This window comes from Hylobates moloch, unplaced genomic scaffold (assembly GCF_009828535.3).
Source record: "Hylobates moloch isolate HMO894 unplaced genomic scaffold, HMol_V3 SCAFFOLD_26, whole genome shotgun sequence".
NCBI lineage: Eukaryota > Metazoa > Chordata > Mammalia > Primates > Hylobatidae > Hylobates > Hylobates moloch.
The window spans coordinates 2422542-2444583 of NW_026652301.1; the positions used below are offsets into that span (position 1 = coordinate 2422542).

The 22042-nt window shown below is 39.0% G+C and overlaps 1 long non-coding RNA gene across 2 annotated transcripts in view; it reads left to right on the forward strand.

Moving 5' to 3' along the window:
- Nucleotides 1–6142: 6142 nt before the first annotated feature.
- LOC116463140 (uncharacterized) overlaps nucleotides 6143–22042 on the forward strand; it is a 26607-nt gene continuing 10707 nt past the window's right edge. For both annotated transcript variants that reach the window (XR_004246594.2, XR_004246595.2), the window contains exons 1-5: nucleotides 6143–6347; nucleotides 6442–6640; nucleotides 15864–15957; nucleotides 16094–16268; nucleotides 19412–19503. This is a non-coding gene — a long non-coding RNA (uncharacterized LOC116463140). The remainder of the gene's footprint in view (nucleotides 6348–6441; nucleotides 6641–15863; nucleotides 15958–16093; nucleotides 16269–19411; nucleotides 19504–22042) is intronic.

Below are 22042 nucleotides of genomic sequence, written 5' to 3' on the forward strand. Positions count from 1 at the left end.
AGAAACCTTACCGCCGGAGCACAAAGCATACCCTGGAGCCCCAGCCAATATATGATTTCCACGGGAGGAAGGGCTGATTCCCAGCAGTTTATTCACACGGGCTCCAGTCCTTTCCTTACACCTGTGCACCTGCAGGACAGAGAGGCCAGGCCTCAGCCTGACAAAGCAGAGAAGGGACCAAATAGGATTTCTCAGTGCGTGGAGGAATGGGAAGGGGAAAGGCATGCAGTCTTCTCATGCTTTTAACTCTACATCCTGTCACAGAAGCAGAAAGACCCGGAGAAGGCCGAGATGTCCTCAATTTCCTTCTTTTCTACTTACTCCTTTAAACATCTCAGCAACTGCCTGTCACATCTCCAGAATTACATCAGCCTCCCTTGAAGTGTAAGCTATTACCCTCACCTAACCATACAAATTTTATTTTATTTTATTTTTTATTATTGTACTTTAAGTTTTAGGGTACATGTGCAGAATGTGAAGGTTTGTTACATAGGTGTATGCATGTGCCATATTGGTTTGCTGTACCCATCAACTCATCATTTACATTACATTACATGTTTCTCCTAACGCTATCCGTCCCCCAGTCCCCCATCCCCCAACAGGCCCTGGTGTGCGATGTTCGCTTCCCTGTGTCCATGTGTTCTCATTGTTCAATTCCCACTTATGAGTGAGAACATGCGGTGTTTGGTTTTCTGTCCTTGTGATATTTTGCTAAGAATGATGGTTTCCAGCTTCATCCATGTCCCTGCAAAGGACATGAACTCATCCTTTTTTACAGCCATACAAATTTTAGAGATATTTAGACCTGCCTCAAAATCTCTGCCCAAGTGTTAGGACTCCTGAGCTTGGGTGGGCGGCAGCCCCACAGTTTCTCAAACCGCCATGCACACTCCCTAGAGAAAGGTGGTACAATTATTGTTCAGCTGAGAGAAAGTTGGTCATGCTACCGGCTTCTCTTTGATCACTTTGAGTCAGATGTGCCACATCTCTCGCCTGAGCAGTTGGCTAAATTTGTGGTCAATGAGGCTGAGCAGAGATGGAAGGGCTATCAGTCCTGTGCAGGCCAAGGGTGCAGGCCTGCTGGGAGGCTTTCCTGAGAGCAGTCCGTCTGAAGTGTTCAGGGTAGCCTTGCCTTTTCATTTTAGTCCATGTTATTCATGCCCTCATCTTCTCATGGTTCTCAGTCTTAGCTGCACTTTCACATCACCCAGGGAGCTTTTAAAAATCACCGATGCTCAGGAGCTGCCCCAGACTCATTCATTTGGAATTTCTGGAGATGGGGCCAGGGCACTGCATCTTTTCTTTTCTTTTTCGAAGATTCTCAGATGACTATAATCACAAGCCAAGACTGAGAACCACTGCCTTCATCTGTGTCTCCCCCAGCTTGTAGGTTGTGACCTTAAACAAAGTAGGAACTCAGTAATGAATTCTGATGAATGAATGAATGAGTGACTATATGAATGGATGAATGAAGACTGAGAAGGGAAAAAAACAGATGAATAATCCTTTATCACAAATATGGAAACAAATTGTGATTAATGAGTTAATTACTAACTAAAAGTTAGCCATACAATAAAAGCAGTCACCAAACTAGAGGTGGACCATTCAGTGGATAGGCTGAAGGGGATGAGCCAAGGTATCAAACATTGATGGGAAAATGCTTCAAAGGGACCTGTGTTTATTGTTGGAACTGGTCTGGTAAAATTCTCCCTTTGGAAGACAGCAGGACAGGGAGGAGGCAGAGAGTGGGGAAGTAGTTGAACTCATGTAACTGACTAAGAGGAGGATGGCAGTGTTGCCCCTGTTTCAGGGAGTCAGGCCTACAGAGGCCCTTGCTGTGCACACAGAGCATATGGAACTCGGAGTTCCCTGGGGTGACTGAGGCAGTGACTTGCAGAAAGCAGGACACAAACCCACCGAAGAGGCTCAGGAACAAGAATACATATGTGAGAAGTCTAGGCAAGTCCAGTCTCTCACTCTAACTAGAAGGTGAACTCTTTGAGACCAGAAATAATACCTTTCTCAGACCTTTTCTGAAAAGTTTCTATTTCTCCAAGTATATGGGAAGGGACTGGCTTCTAAAATAAGTGTAAGCAAGAAGGGAACCAACAGAAAAATTAAGGACAGTGTATTAATCAGGATTCTCTAGAGGGACAGGACTAATAGGATAGATGTATATATGAATGGGAGCTTATTAAGGAGTATTGACTCACATGATCACAAGGTGAAGTCCCACAGTAGGCCATCTGCAAGGTGAGGAGCAAGGAAGCCAGTCCGAGTCCCAAAACCTCAAAAGTAGGGAAGCCTGCAGTGCAGCCTTCAGTCTGTGGCCAAAGGCATTAGAGTCCCTGGCAAACGACTGGTGTAAGTCTAAGAGTCCAAAAGCTGAAGAACTTGGAGTCCAGTGTTCGAGGGTAGGAAGCATCCAGCATGGGAGAAAAATGGCCAGAAGACTCAGCAAGTCAAGTCCTTCCACGTTCCTCTGTCTGCTTTTATCCTAGCAGTGCTGACAGCTGATTAGATGGTGCCCACCCAGATTGAGGGTGAGTCGCCCTCTCCCAGTCCACTGACTCAAATGTTAATTTCCTTTGGCAACACCCTCACAGACACACCCAGGAACAATACTTTGCATCCTTCAATCCAATCAAGTTGACACTCAAATATTAACCAACACAGATAGAATGCAAATTCAATGAGTTTGCAAATTGGTATAAGATTCATACAGTGAAACGTGGTAACCATCTGGGCCAGGATATGGCTAGAAAGAAGCCAAGTGGTTAAGTCATGCCCAGAAGGAAAATCAGTCACAGGGTAGGACTAGGTTGGCTCTCAAGGAATTCTATCTCCAGGGTTTCAACTCATCAATTTTCACAAACAACTAGCATGGTTTCTTTCCTCATTATTAGAGTCTCCATATTCAAAATAGAATTAATAACAGAGTTTCCCTCCAAAGCTGGCACAAAGCAATGTATTTTATTGCCCACTACACAAAGGTTTGCCTTCTAATTCTAAAGATCCAAATCTCTCCCTAGCTAACGTTTCAAATACAGCTGGTTTACTTACTGCTTTGGATTTGTCAGATAAAAGCTAAAGTTCTGGGTGACAGTTATTTTTCTACCCTGGGGGACGCTGGGGACTTTTGGTGAGGTCTTAGATACTCACACATATCCTTTAATTTACCATAAATTATTAGCCTGGTTCAGTCTAATTATTACATAATTCTTCCATGTTATAATACAAGTTCTGAATGCTCATACGATGCAAAGCTTCTTCCTTCCCCTATCATTGGCTTAACCAGGCCCAAGAGACCAGGGGGAGGTTGGAAGCACAGTTGGCTTTCTCCCTACTTCCTGGCTACACATCTTTCCTAACTTGCTGGTTACTATTTAAAAATTCCTCTGGAATTAGGTCCAGAGTGACAGATGAATCTGGAGAAAGGGTGAGGGTTAGAGGCTGGTACACATGTCATCCAGTGCTGGTGCCCTCTGGCCAACTAGATGGTCAAACTTTCCTGTGGGATGTTGGTTGTGAATCTTTGTTGGTCCTTGACCTGCAGCTCCCTAGAAGTGGGAAAGGTGTGTTTCCTGTCATCTGGCAAGTTGGGTATGATGCCCAGCTCAGCCGTTGGACTCACGGTACTCCACCCATCTCTTAACAATTGCTATGGACTACGTGTCTGTGTTCCCCAAGAATCATATATGGAAGCCTAAATCTCCCCAGTGTGATGGTATCTGCAGGTGGGGCTTTGGGGAAGAAATTAGGTCATGAAGGTAGATTCCTCATGAATGGCATTAGTGCCCTCATAAAAGAGATGAATGAATGAATGAATGAAGAAAATGTGCAAGCATGCTCTCTCTCTCCATATATATGTATATAATGCATTGTATATATGTAATAGACTATTATTCAGCCTTACAAAAGAAGAAAATCCTGACATTTGATGACATGGATGAACCTGGAAAATATGCTAAGTAAAAGATACAGAAAGACAAAAACTGTATAGTCTCATTCATACATTGAATCTAAAAAAGTCAAACTTACAGAAACAGAAAGCTGAAGGGTGGTTGCCAGGAATGCTGGGGGTCTGGAGGAAATGAGGAGATGTCTGTTAAAGGGTACACATTTTTTTCAGTTATAAGATGAATAAGTTCTAGAGGCCTAATGTGTACCATGGTGACTATAGTTAATGTATAATTGAAATTTTCTAAGAGAGTAGATCTTAAGTATTCTCATCCCAAATAATAAAAAGGTAACCAAGAGAGGTGATGGATATGTTAATTCAGTTCATTGTGACAATCACTTGGTGATGTGGTTTGTATCTGTATCCCCACCAAATCTCATGTTGAATTGTGGTTCCCAATGTTAGAGGTGGAACCTGGTGGGAGGTAATTGGATCATGGGGGCAGATTCTCAAAAATGGTTTATCACCATCCCCTTGGTGCTGTTCTTGTGGTGGTGTATTAGTCTGTTCTCATGCTGCTAATAAAGACATGCCAGAGACTGGGTAATTTATAAGTGAAAGAGGTTTAATGAACCCACAGTTCCACATGGCTGGGGAGGTCTCACAATGATAGCAGAAGATGAAGGAAGAGCAAAGTCATGTCTTACATGGTGGCAGGACAGAGAGTTGTGCAGGGGAACTTTCATTTATAAAACCATCTGATCATATGATACTTATTCACTACCCTGAGAACAGTATGGGGGAAACTGATGATCAATTATCATCCCCATGATCAATTATCACCACCTGGCCCCACCCTTCATATGTGGGGATTATTATAATTCAAGGTGAGATTTGGGTGGGGACACAGCAAAACCCTATCAGATGGTGAGTGAGTTCTCACGAGATCTGGCTATTTAAAAGTGTGCAGCACTTCCCACCTCTCTCTCTCTCTTGCTCCTGCTCCTGCCGTGTGAGGTGCCTTGCTCCCCTTTGCCTTCCACCATGACTGGAAGTTTCCTGAGGCTTCCCCAGCAGCAGAAGCTGCCATGCTTCCTGTACAGCCCACAGAACCATGAGTCAATTAAACTTCTTGTTTTTTCTATAAATTACCCAGTCTGTTATTTCTTTATAGCAATGAGAGAACGGACTAATACACTAGGCAATGTACATGTATGTCAAAACATCACATTGTACACCTTAAATGTATACAATGTTTGTTTGCCAATGATAACTCAGTAAAGCTGGAAAAAACAAAATGTGAATGAAGTCAAATGAATAGAGAGGTAAAAGGAGTAGACACAAGAGAGCTTGCCTCCTTGCTCTCCCTCTCTACTCTCCACCATGTGAGGATGCAATGAAAAGATGGCCATCTGAAAACCAGAAAGCAGGTCCTCACCAACATCTGATCTGCTGACATCTCCATCATCTTGGTTTCTTAGCATCTAGAACTGGGAGAAATAAATTTCTGTGGTTCAAGCCACACAGTCTATGTGGTATTTTGTTATAGCCGCCCAAGCTGACTAAGGCAGGGTCATATTGTGGCTCCAGGCTGAGTGAGTCTTTTTTCCAGATGATGTCAAGTCAACTCCTCACTGTGTTCACACTTCTGAAAATCTCCATCCTTTTCCCTGCTGAGGTGAGAGGAAGCTTGCTCTTTAATGCTCTCATTCTGCTATGTGGGGCTTGTGCACATGACCTCTCACCTTTTGACTTTTCAGATATCTCTCAGAATTTAGCCCATATGTTCTCCGTATTCTAGAACATACAGGCCAAACTCTCTCAAGAGTTTCCTTCAAACCCCTCTCACTTGGGCTTAAGCAGCGAGGTGGGGGCAAATGCACTCATCCCTTCCCCTATGTTGCGAGGATTCAGACAACACAAAAACTAACTTCAGATAAGTTCTCCAGACCTTTCCACCTAACTTCTCATACAAGTTGCAAGTGAGGTCTAGCACCTCACTTTAGAATATCAAGGGTGCTTGGCACCTGCTGTAATTTAAAAATATTTCTATAACTTTTTTAAACTCCTTCCTTTAAGAAGTCGAGTCTAATTCCCTTAACTTTGAGTATAGACTGGTCTCGGTAAATTGCTTTTAGCAAACAGAATACAAAGGAAATGATGTATGAGACTTCTAAAATTAGCTGGTAAAAGGCCTTTTGACTTCTTGCTTGCTCTCTTTTTCTATCTTAGATCATTTGCTCCAGGAGAAGCTGGTTGCCATGTCTTGAGGACAGCAAACCCTCTGGGGAGGTTCCTGTGGTAAGGAGCCAGGGCTCCTGGCAATAGCCTCTGAGTGAGCCACCTTGAGAATGGATTGTCCAGCCCCAGTCAAGCTTTCAGATGACTGTAGCCCCTGCCAATGTCTTCACCACAACCTCATGAGATCCCAAGCTACAACCACTCAGTTAAGTTATTCCAAAATTCCTGACTCACAGAAATTGAGATACAGGAGAGGTCATAGTTAAGATCTTGATGTTCTATCTTTACCCATAATATAGGAACTTCACCTTTTGAGAAGCACCAAGGACAGCTACCTGTGCCTGGCAGAAGCTGTCCATGCCCCACTGATACCCCACAGTACTTCCTCTTCTGCTCGGTACTCCTGCTTCTTTCTATAAACAACTGTGATTCTCCACCTGGGAGCTTCCTCTGGCCACAGGAGCCTGCTCACCTGATTGGGACACCCCAGCAGTACTGGTGAGTTATAGCTTCCAGGAGCAGCTCTCTTCCAGCAAAGGAAAGGGTTGGCAGAAAAGTACTTCGGCTGCCTCTGCTAGTGTGTGGGGCAATGATAAGACATGCTCCACACAGTAACGCAGGGGTCCCAGCAAGATGGAGCCCCACTTGTCCACAGTAGTAACTTGCCCGTAGATGCCTGCAATGACTTTCTTCCCTGCTGTGCCTTTCTTTCCACTCCCCTGCCAGTGCTTCCTGGAATCATCTCCTCATCAATCATTTGTTCCCAAATTCTGTCTGAGTCTGTTTCTGAGGAAACCCAACCTGAGTCATCATCCCTCTTCCCCCCCTCACATTCTCTTCACTGGGGGAGGATGGATTGAGTTGACTGGCAAATTCGGGAGAAGGAGTTTGCATCGGAGTGCGTGACTCAGCTGAGGCTGGGCTCTGTTTCTTCAGAATGAAGTGCATTCAGATTCGATGTGTATCCTGTCTCCGGGAAGCCCCATGCTCTGCCCATCTTAGCATGATTACTAAGGTACACTCTGCCCTTGCAAGGGGAAGGCCTGAGATTTGCCATTGGCAAGCTCAGTGGGAGTTGGATGTTTTATGTAACCTGATTGTGGATATAGATCAATCCATGCTTTTCAATTCAGTCCTCTCTCTAATAAACTGCTGTCATGAGCCCCATTTGTCTAATTATTATCTATTTTCTTAAGTTGTTTTAGTGCTCAGTAAAGAACAGAGTTTTTTTTTTTCATTTTGTGACCTAAAACTTCATGTACATGTAAAACATAGGAGGAACGAAAAGTCTAATGTATAAGCAATTTCAAATGACCTACCAAATTCATTGTAGAACATTATGCCAATTAGCAGTTTTTTGCTTATAAAAGGAAAACTCAATAATCTTCAGTAAAGGATCATGTTAACTGTCTCAGGTAACCAAGTCCTATAAAAAACTGAAAGGGGAAACTCATTAACATGGCAAGAAACAAGTGTGTAAGTCATGCACATTTGCATCTAATGCTGTTAGCAGAACCCTGGTTCATAGTTCTGGGATGATGTCAGGATTTTTAGCTTCATGAAATGAAACATTTCTTTTCTTGGTGTGATTTTTTTTTTTTCCTCACAAAGAAAAGTCCTTAGTCACAAGCTTCTGAGTATTTTTTAGTCAAGATGGTGTTTAGCATTTGCTTTTTAGCTGCATTAAACTAAATTCTACTGCACTCCCACACATCCCCACTACCATTTCCTCCTGATCACCAAATAATTAGAAATGATAGATAAATGGATAAGAAGTTTATTAAAATAAAAAGAGTGTTTCCCACTCAAAATTTATATTTTCTTTGGAAGAAATGGAACAGAAATGCACAGTAGAAACTAGAGAGGAATCTGTGGACATATTGGCTTAGAAGAACAGAAACAAGCATTTTAGTTCTGTGGCATGATAGAGACCAAACACACCCTGCAGAGGTAGGGAATATAAGCCAAAGTCATTGTGCCAAGTTAGAGGCTGGGGTGGGATTCTTCCTCCTATAAAAGACGCCTTCATCAGACATCTTACTAGGCTGAGACGGGAGCCTGCTCACTGTCGAGGGCTATGACTTGTGGAAGCTGTAAGGTAGGGAGGAAGAATGTGGTACAACCAGTACCTGGGACAAGCCACTTGCCCCCTCCAAGCACAGACCTCTGATCTCTCTGGTATAATTTCTGGATAGGAACACTAAGCTGACAGGATAAGACCTGGGACCACTTAGAAGGAAACTGTAAAACAGCCGTGCCACACGGGGAATAGTGAAGGCAGAGAGAGGGCGAAAGTATTTACATTCAAGTTAAGCCTGCAAACTAAAGTTCTACGGCTATCAAGGAAAAATATTGCTAAGAAAGGCATCCAACAAAATCAACATGGAAACCTGACAATTTATTGTCAATGAGATGCAAGTAATAGAACACTCTGAATAATATTAAAACATAATTTGGGGCCAGGCGTGGTGGCTCATGCCTGTAATCCCAACACTTTGGGAGGCTGAAGCAGGCGGATCACCTGAAGTCAGGAGTTCCAGATCACCCTGGCCAACACTGTGAAGCCCCATGTCTACTAAAAATACAAAATTAGCTGGGCGTGGTGGCGCATGCCTGTAATCCTAGCTACTCGGGAGGTTGAGACAGGAGAATCACTTAAACCCAGGGGGCAGAGGTTGCAGTGAGCCAAGATTGCACCACTGCACTCCAGTCTGGGCAACAGAGCGAGACTCTGTCTCAAATAATAATAATAATAATTGTGTTTAATATATAGACATTGTTTTAAGAACTTTACATGTATCATATCATTTGATAAAAGCAATAGCACTATAAAGTAGCTACTATTACCTTCATCTCACAAATGAGGATACAGGGCAGAGAAGTTAGGGAACTAACTCTAGGGTTCACAACTTGTCACTGTGAGTGCAGAAATAACATATGCAACAAGATCAAGAAGTTATAAACAAGAACAAGAAAGTATGAAATTAAAATATGAAATTGTGAAATTAATAGAAAGACAATAACAATGGGTGCATATAGAAAAGAACTAATTGTAAATCACGTAAATATTTTGAAATGATGGTCAAGAAAATATCCTCAAGAGAGGATAAACTTCAACTAGACGTAACTGAAGGACAATTTAGTGAAGTAGTAATGAGTAATTTACTTAGAACTTGGCATGGCAAGATAAATCAAATATGTATAAAGCAGATGTTAACAGTCACGGTGAATAGAAAGAGGGGCTCCAACATGTATCTCAGAAATTCAGACACTAGACACTTGAGAGAATGCCTAAGAAATCACTATTTGAAGAGGTATCAGCTGAGAAATTTCCAGAAGCAGAGATCTAATTTCGTAGATTAAAAGCACATACTGAGTGCTGATCAGGATAAACAGAAATGCTCTCACACCTATACATATTGGAATGAAACTGCAGAACAAGGATGAAGGTAATATCTTAAAAGCAGCCAGAGAGAGAGAAAAAAATCATGTCATATACAAAACAATCAAGATTAGACTAACATCAGGCGTCTTATCAGCAAAAATGGATGGCAAAAGTCAATGAAGTAATATCCTCAAAAGGCCCTAGGAATTCAAACATCTCCCCAGAGTTCCCTTTGTGGTCAAACTCTCCTTCAAGGGTGATAAAAGGTCTGAGGAAGCTTGCAACTGTGGACTCTCACTGAAATCATTAGTGAAGGGTGTACTTATTAAATACTAATATAAGAAAAAAAGCCCAGAGAAAATAAGCAGAATTCCAGACAATGCAGTGAGCAGGGAAATTGTTTAAACATATCAGGAGAAGCTGAGCTGTATGTATTCATGAGCCTTGCTAGTCTATTAAAATGCTGATATATAACAGTCTTCAATTATACATCCCCACAGGTTTTTCTGAGAGATGAAAGTCAGTTATTTTGGTTAAGATTTACAATAAAGACTGTATTAGGAGCAAGAGTGACAGAGAAATACAAGTGTGGTTATGCTACTGTTTTTGAGGAAAAAGAATAGTTTTGTACTAGAGTAGTGCCAATTTGTCCTAGAATATGAAAGAGCTTAGTGAAGAAAAATCTTGGAAAGTAAATTTTACTTGCCTTGTTGTATAATACCTAAGTCAAAAAGAAGTCATAATATAGTTTAAAATTTTGGCAAACTAAAATTTTGGATGAACTGAAGCTAATGAAATCTCTGCATATCAGCATACCTACAACATACATCTAAGTGAAAAAAAATGATTTTGTAGGATATATAATGACACATATATATTTAGTTTTAAAACCATGGTAAACATGGGTAAAACTCATATAATCATCACTTAACTCAAAAATAGATTAATACCATCATCTCAAATTTCTACTTTTATTCCCCGAGAAACTCTCTAATTCCGAAATGTAAGCACTATTGTAATTTCTAACACTATGGTTTTGTTTTCAAATTTCATATTAATGAAATCATCCAATATGCATTCTGTGGTGTCTTCATTTTGTTCAGCATTAAACCCATGATATTAATGTTTTTGGTTTGGGTTCAACTATCTTTGGAAGAAAGTGCTATCTCACTAGCTGTCTGTCTGTCTGTCTATCAACTGTTTATTTTGAAGTCATATTTTATTAAATTAGCCAGGATACATGAAGCCTATCTTAATAACAAAAGGTTAGTAAAACACCTGGAAGATCTCAGTGAATAAACACAAATTGTTTATTTTCCATTTATACAAAATCCTTGTAGGTCAGGTGAATCTTCATAGTTATTGGCCTCCAAATGTGATTTGGAGATCCACACTGCTTGGATCTCATAGTTCTGACATTTCAATACGTGGTCTCCACATTTCCTGCCAATGGAGAAGCAAAGTGATATGGTTTGGCTGTGTACCCACCCAAATCTCATCTTTAATTGTAGTTCTCATAATCCCCGCATGTTGTGGGAGGGACCCAGTGGAGATAATTGAATCATGGGGGTGGTTTCCCACATGTTGTTCTCATGATGGTGAGTTAGTTCTCATGAGATCTGATGGTTTCATAAAAGGCTTCCCTGTTAGCTGGACACTTATTTTCCTTTCTGCTGCCATGTGAAGAAGGACATGTTTGCTCTCCCTTCCACTATAACTGTAAGTTTCCTGAGCCCTCCTAGCCATGCTGAACTGTGTGAGGTTTAAATCTCTTTCCTTTATAAATTACCTAGTCTTGAATATGTCTGTATTAGCAGCATGAGAATGGACTAATACAGTAAATTGGCACCAGTAGAGTGGGTTGCTGCTGTAAAGATACCCTAAAATGTGGAAGTGATTTGGGAACTGGGTAACAGGCAGAGGTTGGAACAGTTTGGAGGGCTCAGAAGAAGACAGGAAAATGTGGGAAAGTTTGGAACTTCTTAGAGACTTGTTGAATGGCTTTGACCAAAATGCTGATAGTCATATGGACAATAAAGTCCAGGCTGAAGTGGTCTTGGATGGAGATGAGGAACTTGTTGAAAACTGAAGTAAAGGTGACTGTTGTTATGCTTTAGCAAAGAGACTGATGGCATTTTGCCCCTGCCCTAGAGATCTATGGAACTTTGAACTTCACAGAGATGATTTAGGGTATCTGGCAGAAGCAATTTCTAAGCAGCAAAGCATTTAAGAGGAAGCAAAGCATAAAAATTTGAAAAATTTGCAGGTTGACAATGCAGTAGTAAAGAAAAACCCATTTTCTGAGGAGAAATTCAAGCCAGCAGCAGAAATTTGCATAAGTAACATGAAGCCAAACACTAATTGCCAGGACGATGGGGAAAATGTCTCCAGGGCATGCCAGAGACCTTCATGGCATCCCCTTCCATCACAGGCCAAAAGGCCTAGGAGGGAAAATGGTTTCCTGGGCCAGGACTGGGGCCCCCTGCTATGTGCAGCCTGGGGACTTGGTGCCCCGCATCCCAGACACTCCAGCTGTGGCTAAAAGCAGCCAAGGTACAGCTTGTACTGTGGCTTCAGAGGGTGCAGGCCCCAAGCCTTGGCAGCTTACACATGATGTTGGGCCTGTGACTGCACAGAAGTCAAGAATTAAGGTTTGGAAACATCCATCCAGATTTCTGAGGAGGTATGGAAACACCTGCATGTCTAGGCAGATGTGTGCTGCAGGGGCAGAGCCCTCAAGGAGAACCTCTGCGAGGGCAGTATGGAAGGGAGATGTGGGATTGGAGCCCCCACACAGAGTCACCACTGGGGTACTGCCTAGTAGAGCTGTGAGAAGAGGGTCACTGTCTTCCAGATCCCAGAATGGTAGATCCATTGACAGCTTGCACTGTGCACCTAAAAAAGCCATAGACACTCAATGCCAGCTTGAGACAGAAGCCAGGATGGGGGGCTATACCCTGTAAAACCACAGGGGTGGAGCTGCCCAAGGCTGTGGGAGCCCACCTCTTGCATCAGCATACCCTGGATGTAAGACCTGGAGTCAAAGGAAATCATTTTGGAACCTCAAGGTTTAATGACTGCCCTATTGGATTTTGGACTTGCTTGGGGCCTGTAGCCCCTTGGTTTTCACCAATTTCTCCCATTTGGAATTTTGGCATTTACCCAATGCCTGTACTTTCACTGTATCTAGAAAGTAACTATCTTGCTTTTGATTTTACAGGCTCATAGGTGGAAGGGACTTGCCTTGTTGCTGATGAGACTTTGGACTTGGACTTTTGAGTCAATGCTGGAATGAGTTAAGACTTTGGGGGACTGTTGGAAGGGCATGATTGTGTTTTGAATTGTGAGGACATGAGATTTTGAAGAGGCTAGGGGCAGTGTCCCCACCTAAATCTCATCTTGAATTGTAGTTCCCGTAAGTCCCACGTGTCATGGGGTGGACCCGGTAGAGACAATTGAACCATGGGAACACTTTCCCCCATGCTGTTATTGTGATTGTGAGTTCTCACGAGATCTGATGGTTTTATAAAGGATTTCCCTCTTCACTGGGCACTCATTTTTCTCCTTCCTGCCACCATGTGAAGAAGGACATGCTTGCTTCTCCTTCTGCCATGATTATAAGTTTCCTGAGGCCTCCCCAGCCATGCTGAACTGTGAGTCAACTGAACCTCTTTCCTTTATAAATTGCCTAAGTCTTGGATATGTGTTTATTAGCAGTGTGAGACAGGACTAATACACAAAATATATGAAATCACAAAGGAGCTGTTTTCTGCTCCATCATGGAAGTCTCACATGCATCACATCTATCCACATCCATTTGCCACAACTAGACAAAAAGTCCTTTTTTTAATCTGCCTAGAGATCAGGAAGTATTATCTCTGGATGCCTAGGCAGGAGAGGTGAATCAGATATTGGTGGGCACTAGTGTGTTCTATGATACATACCTTAATAAAAATAAATTTCAGATAAATCTAAATATACATTAGAATACTGTAACCACAGTAGAAAAAAATATTGACTACCTTTTGTGATAAACTAATGATGGTAATTTGCACCCTATTTAAGCAAGAAAAGAAACTGATCTGCCATAAAGAAAACAATGACATATTTAAACTACAAAATATGTTACAAAATATTAATATCCCTAATGGACAAATGAGCTCCAATAAATGGGTAACAAAAAACCAATAAGCCTGTAGAAAAATGGAGAAAATATATTTGCAGAATATTTATACAGGTGGGAATGAAATTGACAATGATGTTTATCATCAGCAGTAAACAGGAAAAAGTTTCACCCACCAGGACTATAGAAATTTTTCAAATGGATAATTTTCGGAACCAACAAAGTTATAGAAAAGTAGGCACCAGTTGCACATACCATTGGAGAAAATGTAAAATATAGTTACCTTGTGGAAAGTAATCTGATGTAATATATTAAAATTTTATCCATGTATGTCCTATAATGCAGCTACTCGGGAGGCTGAGGTAGGAGAATGAGGAGAATGGTGTGAACCTGGGGGGTGGCGGTCGCAGTGAGCCAAGATCACACCACTGCACTCCAGCCTGGGTGACAACAGCGAAACTCCATCTAAAAAAAAAAAAAAAAAAAGAAAGCACACATTTCAACATTGTCTGCAATGGTATAAAATCATGCTAATTTAAAAATCCATTAATAAGGACTGGTTAAACAGTTTATAGTTTATTCACTGTATGTAATTCTATAAGTTGCCAAAATCATAGACTTACTGTAAAATGATTTTTCAGTTAGTAACTTTTCACCATAACTTTTTTTGGGTAATTTATACCACTTTTTGGATGACTCTTCTTGTTTATGCTTTCACATGAAAACATACAAAAATATAATCTAAAAATAATATTTTTTATTTTAGACAAGAACACACTCAGGAGTTTTCTCAACACAATTTCTATGCAGAGAAGAGATGTGGGACAGATTTGAATTGCTGTCATATTTGTATGAACCCAGGACATTTTCCAAGACCAAGAGGGATAAAGACAGCAATTTCTATGACTCTGGCATTTTACGTACATGCACTGTTTCCAAGTGTTCTTGTGTTCTGTGCCTTAAACTTGCTGTGTTGCAGCTTTATGAATTGAATTAAAGATAATCCCAAGCCCACAATTGTCTCAAAAAGTGAAAAAGTAAATGTTATAGAAAGAAAAGCGGGAAAAACTTTAAGCATGAAATAAAAGATGGTTGTGATAAAAGAGGACTGAAGAGGGAAAAGGAATGAAAGGTTCTGCCATCCTTCATGGCAGCCCACGCCACTTGGTATGAGATACTGCCCCCCCCGGCGGAAAGTTAACTGCTGTACTCCCTCCGCTTTCTATAAATGACTCCCTGTGCCTTTCCTTCACCACACAACTCACACTCTCTTCCTTCCTAGTGAGTCCACTAAGCCTTCATTGCATTATTACATTTATTTCATTTATGAGAAAGTGACTTTATTTTCCTTCAAATTGTTTTTTATTGTTTATATGAGCTTGGTTTTATTATTCTATTTTTCTCCATGAAAATTGAGAAAAATAGGGTCGAAAGGTTAAGGTTGGGTGGAAAGGAATTATATCTTTTCCTACTAAAATTGATGTAAATATTGTTTTCAATTGAATTATTTTACACAGTGGCACAGTTTCAGGTATGTTGCTAAGCAGGAAAGTTGTTAAGCAAAGGATAAATGTATTAAGGAGATGTATGCAGAATGACATGCAAGGTTATCTATGATTGCTGAGTGAGAAAGAGCAAGTTGCTGAGTATTATATAAGTGTGATCTCACTTTTGTAGAAAAAAAAAAAAAAAAAAAAGGCCTGGAGTGATCTGAAATGACCCTATTAATAGTGATTATGTCCAGGTTTGTATCCTTGTCATTCATTACAGGATCTTGAGACACAATGCAAAGGATCACATCGCAGCTCTGTAACTTGTTAACTATAAGATTTTGAGCAACATAACACCTTAATCCTTAAAATTGCTTAAAAAAAATCTGAACATCAGGAATATTCTACTTCACAGGGTCGTTGTGATAATTAAATGCAGTAATCAATGACATTAGTGCCAGATACAGTAGATAGCCTACACTTTGCAGCTATTATTTCTATCTATCTATCATCTATCTACTAATATATATCATCTATCTTTAACTTATCATCTATCTTGTTCAGGTTTTAAAAATGAACATGTATTAACTTTGTAAAAAATTAAGGCTATAAGATGTGCTGAGCTTTTGGAACAGATTTCCCTGTACTATATATGACTGCCAGTGGGAGAATTTGAATAAATGTGTAAATTTGACTAAATCTGAATAAATGTTCATTTGACAGGACCATTGATTTGGGGGTCTAGCACTAGCTCTGTTTCTACACTCCTGCTGCTGCCTGACAGAGATGCCTCTCTCATTTTGGACTCCAAGTTAAAGTAAGCCTTTTCATTTTGTGCATCGTAATTTAAAATGACAAATGGAATCTATTTTTTTCTCCATCTAACGCATATATAGCTACCATTTATTAATTCTTATTTCCTTCTTATGTTGCTCTTTGTTGTTATTTTTAAGGGAAGAAGAGACTGGGTCACGGGAATGCTTTAATGTAGAAACCCTGAATTCATTCCACACATCTGCCTTCTGGGGACACAGGTAAATGAGGCTGAGTAGTGAAGCGGGAAGTTCCTGAAAATGTGACAGCAAGCCTCTGTCCACTGCCAGACCGAAGACAGGGAGGCGCTCATTGGTAAATTAATGGATGTTAAAGGGAAGCAAAATAACACCAAGATAGACTTAGATGAACTACCCAGTGGCAACACTCTTTGGTAGAGTGCAGTCTAATTAAGTATTCAAAGAGCACAGAGTGAACAGACCTTCCTTCCTTGAGATATACGCAGGTGTATGTCTTCTAGCATTTGTGAGGAGATGGATAGAAGGTGAAAAGTAAAAGGAAGAATATGGGAGAACTAAGGAAAGGATATTGAATCACTGCAGATTTATACAAACAGCTCTTATTTTCTGTTTTGCTAATGAAAAAATTTACATAATGAAATTTAATTTTGCTGGGAATTGAAGTAAATTAATTTGCCACGTCAAACTTTTTTCTCCTTGGGTTTCTTTGGTTTTAAGTCTTTACAGATGATGATTATTCTGGGTGCTCCATTACTCAGCATTACATCTGAGGCCTGGGAATCATTTCACACCTCAACAGATCTTTAAATGTAGCATCAAGCGATTTCATAATTAACTTGTCTTCACTCTGTGTCTTAACACAAAAAATTCCAGCCAAATGAAAGTGTAACAGATGGGAAATGTCACTTGGAAAGGAATGCTAATTAAGTAGTTTTAATTTCCTTTGAAAGCCAGGATTAATATACTGATTTCAAATAATTGAGGATGTGTTTCAAATGCTTGGTATGTGGGTTGAGAATTCAAGGAGCAATCAGTGCTTCTTTTGAGCCTTTAAGGAAAATCTCGCCATTCCAAGTGTTAATCATCCTTATGGTTTATCGTCACCCTCCTAAGCTCTTGTTTGTGCCTTGAACTTATTGTGAGAGCAGCGGAGACTACTGACAACCTTGTGGTTGCTATAATTCAATTCATACCAAGGGATAAAGCAAGCAAAACATAGCTGGTCAGGGCAAATCTCAATAGAGCCCAAGCCCCTCAGGGACAGAGCCAGTCAGCATTCTGCTGTAGTATAATGTCACAACCAGGATATTGACATTGATACAATCCTTCCATAATACTCAGATTTCCACAGTTTTAGTTGAACTCATTTGTGTAGGTTTATTTAGCTCAATACAATTTTATCATCTATGTAGGTTTGTGTATCGACCACCACAGTCAATATACTGTGCACTTCCAACACGACGAGGGTACCTTGTGTGGACCTTTATGACTAAACCACACACCTTCTTCCAAACCCTGGCAACCGCTAATCTGTCCTCCATTTCTAAAATTTTGTCATTTAAATAATGTTATATAAATTGGGTGATACAGTCTATAACCCTTTGTGATTGGCTTTTTTCACTCAAAATAATTCCTAGAAGATTTATCCAACTTGTGGCATGTACCAATTGTTCATCCTATTTCATTGCTGAGTACTATTCCATGTTGTGTGTGTATGTGTCTATGTATCTATCTCCATCCATCCATCCATCCATCCATCCATCCATCCATCCATCCATCCACACACATATGTACACTACAGTTTGTTTAGTCATTTTGCTATTGGAATACATTTGAGTTGATTCTTATTTTGGGCAATTACAAATAAAGCAACTATGAACATTCTTGTAAAAGTGTTTGTGGGAACATAAGTTTTTATTTCTCTGGGATAAGTACCCAAATGTTCAATTACTGGGTCATCTGGTAGTTGTAGGCTTAGTTTTTTTAAGGAACTACCAAATTGTTTTTCAGAGTGGTTTTACCATTTCATATTACCACCATCAATATATGAATGATTTAGCTTCTTTGTGTCCTCACAGCATTTGGTATTGTCGCTATATTTTATTTTAGACCTTCTGACAGGTATGTAGTGATATCACATTGTGATTTAAATGTGCATTTCCCTAATTGCTAATAATGATGACCATCTTTTTTGGGCTTACCATCCCATATCTTCTTCAGTAATGTCTGTTCATGTCATTTGCCAATTTTCTAATTGTATTTATTGTTGTTGAGTTTTGAGAATTCTTTGTGTATTCTAGATACTAGTCCTTTGTCAGATATGTAGTTTGCAAATATTTTCTCCTAGTGCAGCTTGACTTTTCATCCTCTCTGCATGTTTCACAGAGCAAATTTTTAATTATGATGATGCCCAATTCATCGATATTTTTCCTTTTATGAATTGTGATTTTTGGTATCAAATCTAAGAATCATGTCTAATCCAAATACTATATTCTGTTTTTTCTAAAAGTTTTGTAGTTTTACAAGTTCAGTCTGTGATCCATTTTGAGTTAAATATTGTCTAAATTGTGAGGTTTAGGTTGAGGTTATTTTCTCTTTTTATTTTTTCCCATGGATGTTCACTTTTTCTGGAACCATTTACTGAAAGGCTATTTTTCCTCCATTGAAATGGCCTTGTATCTTTGTCAAAAATTAATTGGGCATATTTGTGTGGGTATATTTCTGGATTTACTATTCTGTTCCACTGATCCATTGTCTATCATTCTGCCAATAGCCCACTGTTTTGATTGTAATAGCTAGATGATAAGTCTTAATGTTGAGTAGAGTACTTCCCCCTACTTTATTGTCCTTTATCAGTATTGCTTTAGATATTCTAGGGTTTGTGCCTTCCCACATAAATTTTAGAATAAGCTGGTGTATATCTATGAAAAAACTTAGGTGAAATTTTAATAGTGATTATCTTAAAACTCTAGATAAGACTGGGGAGAACTGACATCTTTTCTGAGTCCTCCAATTTATAAACAGTGTGTCTTCATTTTGTTGGATCTTCTTTAATTTCTTTTGTCATCAATTTATATATTTCAGCATACAGGTCCTGTACATAATTTGCTAAAGATACATCTAAGTATTTTGTTTTCTGGGGAATGGATTATAAATAGTATTGTGTTGTTAATTTAGGTTTCTATATGTTCACTGTTAGTATATGGAAATGTAGTTAATTTTTGCATGTTAATCTTATATCTTGTGACTTTTCTCAACTCATGCATTAGTTTCTTCAAGGTTTGGTTGGTAGATTTCTTGAGATTTCCTACGTTAGTAATCATGTCACCTTCAAATAAAGATTTTCCTTCCTTCCTTCCTTCCTTCCTTCCTTCCTTCCTTCCTTCCTTCCTTCCTTCCTTCCTTTCTTCCTTCCCTCCTTCCTTCCTTCCTCTCTCTCTCTCTTTCTTTCATGTGTTTTTATATTTTTTATTGCAGTAGCTAGAACTTACAGTATGTAGAAGAAAAGTCATGAAAGCCAACATCAGTATTTGTTCCTGATCTTGGATGGAAAGCATTGTCTTTCACTAGTAAGTATGACATTAGCTATAGGCTTTTTGGAGATATGTTTAGTCAAGTTGAACATTTTCCTCTATTTTTATGATTCTGAGAGTTTTTATCATAAATGTGTGTTGAATATTGCTCATTGTTTTTTCTACATTGATTTATACGATCACGTAAATTTTCTTCTTGTATTCTGTTGGTGTGGTGGATTACATTGATTTACGATGAATCAGCCTTGCATACCTGGAATAATTCCCATTTCATCATGGGGCTTAATTTTTTAAATATACATTGTTGTATTTTGTTTGCTACTATTTTGTAGTGGATTTTTGTGTCTAAGTTCATGAGAGATATTGATCTTTAGTTTTCCTTGGTTATACTGGCTATGTCTGGTTTTGATATCATCAATGATTTCAGATCAAATGATTTGAGAAGCATTCCCTTATCTCTATTATCTGGAAGAGATCATGTACAATTTTTGGTTACCCTTTATTAAATGTTTGAAAGATTTCATCAGTGAAACCATCTGGGCCTGAGATCTCTTTCTTAGGAGCTTTTAAATTATGAGTTATATTTCATTTATCATCATAGGGCTATTTAGATAGTCAATTTAATCTTGGTTGAGTTTGGTAGTTGCTGTCATCGAGGAATTAGTTCATTTTTTCTAAGTTGTAAAATATGTGAGCATAAAAGTATTCATAAATTATATTTTTCTTCTTTTTTCTTTGATGATTCCAGGATCTACTTTATTCCTGTTGGTGATTGTGTTTCTTATTTTTGTCAGTCTTGCTAGAGATTTATCAACTTACTTTTTGAAGATCAACCTTGCTATTTAATTGGTTTTCTTTATTATTTTTCTATTTTTAACTTTTTGATTTTTTCTCTTATATTTATTATTTTTGTTTGTTCTGGGTTTTTTCTTCTTATGAGCTCTCTATATTATTTTATTTCAATGGAGATATCCTCTTTGACCTATATATTATTTAATTATTTTAAACTGTGTTTAATTTTCACATATTTACTTTTCTGATTTTCTTTCTGTTACTGATTTATACTTTGACTCCATTATTGTTAGAGAACACTCTTATAATTTCAAGTTTTTAAAATTTGTCAAGGTTTATTTTATAACCCAGAATATAATTTATCTTGGTGAATTTTCATGGGCACTCAAAAAAAATTTTGTATTCTGCTGTTGATCAGTGCAGTGTTCTATATAGGTTTTATATTTCTAATCTAAGATCCCAAATCCAAAATGCTCTGCAATCCAAAACTTTTTGAGCACCAACATAATGCTCAAAAGAAATACTCATTGAAACATTTTAAATTTCAGTTTTTATTTTTTTAATTAGCGATGCTCAATCAGTAAGTATAATGCAGGTATTTAAAAAATCCAGAAATATCAAAATCTGAAACAGATCTCGTCCCAAGCATTTTGGATAAAGGGTACTCAACCTGTATGTGTCACTTAGATCCTATTGATAGTGTTGTTAGGATATCCTATGTCCTTGCTAATTTTCTTCTTAGGTGTTCTATCAATTTCTGAGGGAGGCTATGGAAATCTAGTATGTTTGTGCTTATTTCTCCTTTCAGTTCTATCAATTTTTGTTTGATATGTGTTGAAACTCTGTTAGTTGGTACATATGCATTTAGGTTTGCTATGTCTTCCTAGTGGGTTAATCCCTTTATTATTATGTAATATCGCTCTTTGTCTCTAGTTTCTTTGCTATATTAATATAGCCTTTCATGCTTTTTAAATACTAATATTTGCATGATTTTGCCCACTTTTACCTTTCTACCCATGTTGCTAAATTTAAAATAAGTTTCTTGTAATCACTACAGTTGAACTGTGCTTTTCTATCCACTTTGCCAATATATCTTTTTTTGATTGGTCTATTAGATAATTTACATTTAGTAATTATTGATACGTAAGCACTTAAGTCTGCCATTTTATTATTTACTTACTACTGGTTTGTTCTGGTTTTGTTTCTCTGTTTCTTTTGTCTTTCCTGTGAGATACTTGAAGAGCTATTTTTAAGATGTTATCTTGACTTTAGAGTTTTTGAGTGTATATCTTTGTATAATTTGTTGTGGTTGCTCTAGGTATATATATATATATATAGTATATATACACATATATAACATACATTTATATATATACATATATAACATATATTTATATATACACATATATAACATATATTTATATATATACATATATATATAAAAACAGTCTACTGGTACCAACATTTTACCACTTTGAGTGAGGTATAGAAGCCTCACTTCCGGCCAGGTGCGGTGGCTCACGCTTGTAATCCCAGCACTTTGGGAGGCCGAGGCGGGCGGATCACGAGGTCAGGAGATTGAGACCACGGTGAAACCCCGTCTCTACTAAAAATACAAAAAATTAGCCGGGTGTGGTGGCGGGCGCCTGTAGTCCCAGCTACTCGGAGAGGCTGAGGCAGGAGAATGGCATGAACCCAGGAGGCGGAGCTTGCAGTGAGCCGAGATCGCGCCACTGCACTCCAGCCTGGGTGACAGAGCCAGACTCCGTCTCAAAAAAAAGAA